At 30.9% G+C, this 7,955-nt stretch overlaps 1 long non-coding RNA gene across 3 annotated transcripts in view; it reads left to right on the plus strand.

Moving 5' to 3' along the window:
- The window catches only part of LOC143083322 (uncharacterized), a 28,826-nt gene extending 21,366 nt beyond the window's left edge, over window positions 1-7,460 (plus strand). For all 3 annotated transcript variants that reach the window (XR_012980638.1, XR_012980637.1, XR_012980636.1), the window contains exons 2-3: window positions 5,931-6,139; window positions 7,140-7,460. This is a non-coding gene — a long non-coding RNA (uncharacterized LOC143083322). The remainder of the gene's footprint in view (window positions 1-5,930; window positions 6,140-7,139) is intronic.
- Window positions 7,461-7,955: the final 495 nt, after the last annotated feature.

The raw sequence follows: 7,955 nt of genomic DNA on the forward strand, positions 1-7,955 counted from the left end.
GACGCCTTACTTAGTTCGTCGAAGTAAGGCTTCAAAGAAAAAAAATATAATAGCCTTTCAAGCTGTCATAATTATTTGGACTAGGACATTTTTACCTAGGAATTCAATACTAATGACATGGACATGATTTTCTAGGAAAATATGACATGGACATGATTTCCTAGGAAAATTAGTCTGGAGACAAATTTTATTTACAGCTAATTTCCTAATGCATGTAATGCAAAACTTTGGTTGGCTTGCCTTCTTTGTTTGTATAATTGTTTATACAAGCTTTGTTAATAAGATTGACATGATGGTCATCTTTATATATATATATATAGGCATAGTTTAACCTGTATATTTAATATTTGAATTTAATTGGATATTATCCTAATGAGTGTACAATTTAAATACAAAGCAAGCAAGCTAACTTAAGTCTTGCTCTACATGCTTTAGGAAATTAGCTGTAACAGATTGATACACAACTCTTTCTTTTGTCTATTACAATGTTAAAACATATTACATTCATATTCACTTTTAAAAATTAAAGGCATAGACATTGAACCTAGGACTTCTGGTCCGAGAACACAATTAATTTGTAGTGCATTTCTTTTAGAACATAAATGAAAATAAAAAAAATCCCACCTGCGCTTTCTCAAAGAAACTTTTACAGTGTGTTGTACTACTTTTGGGACAAATTATATCAAATTTATAGAAAACTTCATCGCCTCTAACTCAAAATATGGACAATTTTATGTTTAGGGCGTCTTGAAATCTTTTTACAGCTTCCAAAGTGATCATTTTCAACCTTTTTCAGCTGGACCCAAATTTTTTTACAGTGTAATTTCATTCCCATACTTTTAATTTGAGGCATTGAACATGGAGAAATAAATTTGGAAGGGGTATAAAAATTAATGGCAAGTAATCCACTGTCAACACTAGGGACTATATTTGTGAACAACGAAAATCAAGGGACGACAATGGTGGTCTCGGACCTTCTAATGACATGGACATGACTTTGTGGGAAAATTAATAGTCTGGGGACATAAATTTTATCAAAAATTTAACTATGTGACTCTTAAACATTACTAAAACATAAGATTTAAATTTGCAAATGCAAGTAATTGAATCTTTTATAGGATTTTATAGGACATGATTACCTAGGAAAATTTGTCTGGGGACATAATAGTATAACTAATATCGGACTAAATATATACTAGTAAATTCTGTAACCATGGACTTTTTATACTATATAGTAATATTTGTCCGCCCTGACATATTTTACCAGGACAAATTTATCACTCACACTTGTACTTGTTCGCCCTGGATCAATTTGCTCTGATTTTTTTTTTGTACTCCAGTTGCATAATGTTAATTATTTGAACATTACATGTTAAAGTTTGTTGAAAAATTTGCTGAATTTTTGTATTGCCACAACCAATTTATTATTTCCCCTATTTGCTTAGTCACTGTCATGATAGTAGAACACTGGAGTACAATGTTTTAATTTATCTTCATTGCTATTTTTTAACAAAATAATTTGTTTTTTAATACAAGTCTCAGAATATATACAAAATGTAATTTAAAACGAACTTGTAAATCCTTGTATTAAATTCCTGTTTTCGTGATTTACAGTTCGTACATCCATGACATCATTGTTTTTATTAATTCCAAGCTGACTACTAGCTTATAAATCAAAACAAAAAGTTTGTTTTTTTTATTATTGATCCATCAAAAGACAATTATCACAAAAATCAGTGAGAATAATTTACATGTTATTGAACAATTAACTTTCCTAAAAACTTTTAAATATTTATGTTTTTTTATAAATTTTAAGCTATACAATTCTTTACTTGCATCTCTGAAATGTGCTTCTATGTGGTTTTGTTAGCAATTTCTGTGCAGGTCTGCTAAAGGCTCAAATTGACATTTCACCCAATTTTACCATTTTCCCGCCAAAATTTGGGTTTTAAGGCAAAATTTTTATTTTTCCTTATTGGTGACCCTTGTATTTGCCAGGGACGCATACATGTATATAAGTCCTTGTATTTGCTTAATATTTGAAGCTATATTTCAGCTTTGTACATTACAGATTTGGACCAGGTCACACCTGAGGTGTCACAGACAGTTTTTATTTGATATCCCATAAAAATATGTCAGCACCTCTATTTTCCCTATCATTTCATTGAAAATGGTCCCTTTAACATGCTTGTACCTATTTAAAGTAAAATTTTGAGCTTAAATGGTCTGGAACCCCTTTTTTTCGACAAATTTGAGGTACTCTTTGTAAAGATTAAAATAATACGGCATTCTGATAGAGACTTTGAATAAGTCTGAGCCATCTTAACTGTGTAAAATCAAAAGTAGCAGCACGAAATAAAGTTAAAATGAATATGAGTCCCCTGTATTATATTTTAAACACCGCTTTTTTAATGATCAAGTAATTCCTAAATGAATACTGGAAAATAGCTGTAGAATGCTCTCCGAACATAAAATTTGCATCAAATAATAAAAAGCTTCATTTTAATCAACATAGAAATATGTTTCGAATTTGATGATTTATTGGGTATATATGATATTGCCTTCACTCAGTTATAAACTAGAAAAAAGTAATGTTTAGCTCACCTAGCCCAAAGGGCCTAGTGAGCTTTTCCCATCACTTTGCATCCGGCGTTGTTACCTTTACAAAAATCTTCCAGAACTCTGAAACTACTGGGCCAAATTAAACCAAACTTGGCCACAATCATCATTGTGGTATCTTGTTTAAAAAATATGTCAGATGACCCGGCCAACCAGCCAAGATGGCCGCCATGGCTAAAAATAGAACATAGGGGTAAAATACAGTTTTTGGCTTATAACTCAAAAACCAAAGCATTTAGAGCATATATCTGACAAGGGTATAATTGGTATAATTGTTTAACAGGTGAAGATCTATCTGACCTGAAATTTTCAGATGAATCAGACAACCCATTGTTGGGTTGCTGCCCCTGAATTAGTAATTTTAAGGAAATTTTGCTGTTTTTGGTTTTTATCTTTAATATTATTATAGATAGAGATAAACTGTAAACAGCAATAATGTTCAGCAAAGAAAGATTTACAAATAATTCAACATGACCGAAATGGTCAACAAGGTCAATTTATCCCCTATGGAGTTATTGTCCTTTATAGTCAATTTTTAACAATTTTCATAAAATTTGTAAATTTTTACTAACATTTTCCACTAAAACTACTGGGTCAAGTTCATTATATATAGAGATAATTTTAAGCAGCAAGCATGTTCAGTAAAGTAAGATGTACAAACACATCACCATCACCAAAACACAATTTTGTCATGAATCCATCTGCTTCCTTTGTTTAATATTCACATACATGTAGACCAAGGTGAGCGACACAGGTTCTTTAGAGCCTCTAGTTTAAAGTCTAGAATACCTTTTTATACAACCATAAAATTTTTGCAATCATATAATTATATTGGTATCACATCGTCTTTGTGGTCAGCTGAGCATTGTTCCAAGACGGATGGTTTCCAGATAATAACTTTAGTATAAGTTAATCATGTTAATAGAAATGAATAGAAATTTAACACAATGTTTAAAACAACAAAAGGAAGCTTGAGATTGATATTGGGGGTTATGGTCCCTAAGGTTTAGGATAAGGGGACCAAAACAAGCATTTATCTAGTTTCAGGACAATAAGTTGTGTATAAGTATTTCAATTCCTCTGAAATTGTACCACAATGTTAAAAATTATAAGAAGAAGGTTGGAATTTATTTTTAGGGTTATGGGGCAAACAGTCAAGAATGGTTTGCCAAACACAAGCATTTTTGTAGTTTTAAGTTAATGACTTGTGTAAAAGTGTATGATCTTTCTGAAATTATACCCCAATGCCTGTACCAAGTCAGGAATATGACAGTTGTTATCCATTCGTTTGATGTGTTTGGACTTTTGATTTTGCCTTTTGATTTTGGATTTTCCTTTTTGAATTTTCCTCGGAGTTCGGTATTTTTGTGTTTTTACTTTTTACTCTATACTACTATGGGATGGTTAGGATTGGCTGAGGGTATAGATAAAACCATTTATGAATAAGGGGCAAAAAAGATGAAAAACAATAATTTTTCTGGTTAAAGGATAATCAAGACAATTATAAAGATAATTAATGAAATTTAGTTAATAATTTTAACAATCTTTTGATAGAATTTGAGGCATGTACATTTGTAATTACAGTTAATTTTTCATTATCTTTATTTAGCTTGAAGTCAGTCAGAGCTAGGGAATTATTGGTCATGAGTGTCCTCGGCATCTAATTAAATTTATTCTGAAGGAATACACGACATTTTTTAAATATGGAACAATTAAGGTGGTACCTAACACTACAGGGAGATAACTCTGTAAAGTCAGCTAAACGTTTTAATTACGTTGTGTTGTTAAAGGGATATTAAGCTTTTCAATGATCAAAATGAGTGTTTGTCAAACTGCTATGTAACCAGTGTAATTTTTCTGATAAAACGGTTGGTTAAAAAAAATTTAAATTTTTAGTCAAGACAATTTGAAAGCTGTGTAAGGGAGGTAATCCAAAAGTTATATTTGAATTATTTCACACAACTTTTAAGGTGGTACCTAACACTACAGGGAGATAACTCTGTAAAGTCAGCTAAACGTTTTAATTACGTTGTGTTGTTAAAGGGATATTAAGCTTTTCAATGATCAAAATGAGTGTTTGTCAAACTGCTATATAACCAGTGTAATTTTTCTGATAAAACGGTTGGATCAAACAAATTTAAATTTTTAGTCAAGACAATTTGAAAGCTGTGTAAGGGAGGTAATCCAAAGGTTATATTTGAATTATTTCACACAACTTTTAAGGTGGTACCTAACACTACAGGGAGATAACTCTGTAAAGTCAGCTAAACGTTTTAATTATGTTGTGTTGTTAAAGGGATATTAAGCTTTTCAATGATCAAAATGAGTGTTTGTCAAACTGCTATATAACCAGTGTAATTTTTCTGATAAAACGGTTGGTTCAAAAAAATTTAAATTTTTATATTTTTGTCAAAGGGTCAAAGTAAATACTTTGTCCAAATTTTAAGAAAATTAAACGAGCCAAATTAATTTTAGTTCAAGTGTTGGGTACCACCTTAAAGATGTGATTTTGAAATTTACCAACATATATAACTTCCAATAGTTTTAGCATAAGTAAATATAAATCTTTGAAGTTTGAAACCACAAAAAGGAAGGTTTGGATTGATTTGGGGGTTAATTTATGGTCCCTTTGGTGTAGGAAAAAGGGGTATAAAAGGGCCCAAATAATCAATTTCCTATTGTCCAGACAATAATTTGTAGAACAGTTTATAGAATTTCCTGAAGTTTCCACACCACAAAACTCCAAAGGATAGTTAGGGTTGGAATATTGGAGTTATGACTCAATCTGTTTATGAATTAGGAGCAACAAAAGGGGAAAAACAAGGGTAACCTGGTTAATGGACAATAACTTTAGATTTGTTTCTTTTTGTTGGTGCCTTTTTTGCTAGTTCTTTTATGAATTTTTATGCCCTACCTACAATAGTAGAGAAGCATTATGTTTTCTAGTCTGTGCGTCCTTTCGTCTGTTTGTTTGTCTGTCCATCCATTCTTCCCACTTCAGGTTAATGTTTTTGGTCAGGATAGTTTTTGATGAAGCTGAAGTCCAATCAACTTAAAACTTAGTACAAATGTTCCTTATGATATGATCTTTCTTATTTTAAAACAAAATTAAAGACTTTTGACCCCAATTTATGGTTCACTGAACATAGAAATTAAAAGTGTTCCCTCAGTTTCAGGTTAAAGTTTTTTTAGTCAAGGTAGTTTTTGATGAAGTCCAATCAATTTGAAACTTAGTACACATTTATCATTAAAAAAGCTGATTGTGTCGTTTCATATTAATTAAAATTTATTTACCTAATTTACAATTTCAGCTTTTCCATGCATTGTAAGATTTCCAGAATATAGAACATGTAGTTCCTGATAAAAAAAAAACACCAAAAGATTGCTACGATAAAACTGTTGAGTAACTATTTGTAATACAGAATGCATCAAGATGGTGGTATGCTACATATATAATATTGATACTATGACAGATGAGAAAAGAAACTGAAGACATAACCAAATGCTGAAGTCAGCAAAGGTATGATTATAACTGTTACTGATGTTTGAAAAAGTGTGTCATTATAGCATCTACAAATATTTCAATCAAACATGGTTCAGTACTTCAGACTAGTTTTAATTTAAAAGAATTAAATGGCTACTAACATCCATTGCTAATTACAGCTTATTAACCTCCTGTTAAAAAAAAGAGGGGTGAAATATACCATAGCAACATTCAAACTCATAAATCGAAAATAAACTGACAACGCCATGGCTAAAAATGAAAAAGACAAACAGACAATTAATAGTACACTAGAAACAACATTAAAAACTAAAAACTGAGCCACACAAACCCCACCAAAAACTGGGGGTGATCTCAGGGTCTCCAGAAGGGTAAGCAGATCCTGCTCCACATGTGGATCCCTTCGTGTTGCACATGTTATTACAAACTTGGTATATAGTCTATTTCGGTAGGTCACATTCATTAAAAGGAAAGGGGATTGTAGGTACGAAGTAAGAAACATCCGATATCATCTGTGAAATGGTTTATCCATAATGGTCAACCAACTGTGATGATTGGGTAACCTGTTTTATATTCAGGGGTGAATCCAGACATTTCTAAAGGGGGGGTTCAAACTATATGTCTCCATTCAAGTGCATTGATCGTCTCAAAAATAGGGGGTTCCAACCACCGGAACCCTCCCCTTGGATCCACCACTGATATTTGAGTCTGAGAAATTGCCACAATACATTTTGTTGATATCAAATTAAAGTTGAGAAGCTACGGTAATCTATATATGTTTATCTACTTTTCATTGTCTACTCTCACCTTGATTAGTAAATAAATAAAAATCATGTTGGAAGAAAAATTTAGTCATGTGTATATGTTTTAGGAACTAATTGTGGTATATTCTTCAGATTGAAACATGCAACAGAAAGTTCAATCATGACCATAAAGCAGGCAAGACATTTCAGTATGTACAATCTTGTAAAAATATGTCAAACTATGTCAAAGCATATTTTTTGTTTTGTTTTTTCAGATTAAGATATAAGGAGTAGATATTTTCCTGAAGATCTCATTTATGTCTCGAATGTGAAGGGAACAGAAGCTATCATGATGATTCTTTAAAGAAAAGATACAGAAACACAAGCTCCTGTAGACACTTATGAAAAAGAAGATGTTTTTGCAATGAATATGTGTGAATGTGATAAATTATGGCAAATCAACATGGTCAATTAACAACAATATGTTCTATAAATTTCCTAGATTTATAAGTTTCATAACATTTAGTTGAGGCAAACTAAAGTTAGATAACGGAAAACGAAAAAAATTGCAAATAAATATTGTTATTAAATACTCAGTTTTATTTATTTTTATTTTGATATTAAAAGATATACTGTATTAGATAAAAACTAGTTATACATTTAAAAAATTAGTAACCCTCATGTCTCCCTGCATTAGAAGTTGCATAATTTAGCATTTACAGATGAAATATAATTGTGAGTAAAGTTCAACATGTGAAATAGTCTGACTGATTATGACAGAACATCAAAAGAAATGACGAAAAATTACACATCTTATCAAAATAGTACTACTAGAAACTAAAAGCTACTTGCAATTAACACTGGTTTTGAGATCAGTAATAGTCTGACAAGGAAAGAATTTAATGAACATGATTATGATGCCTCTTGATAAATATAAAAACATATTGACTGTAAAATAATTACCAGTTACCAATTATATCTGTTGTTTACAAAATTTGTTATTTGGAAATATCTGTTGAATGTTTTGAAATTAAAATGTTTTAACTTAAATGATTTAAGAATTGAAGTCTTTAAATGATACAAAAGCAAGG

Source organism: Mytilus galloprovincialis, chromosome 7 (assembly GCF_965363235.1).
Source record: "Mytilus galloprovincialis chromosome 7, xbMytGall1.hap1.1, whole genome shotgun sequence".
NCBI classification, from domain to species: Eukaryota; Metazoa; Mollusca; class Bivalvia; order Mytilida; family Mytilidae; genus Mytilus; species Mytilus galloprovincialis.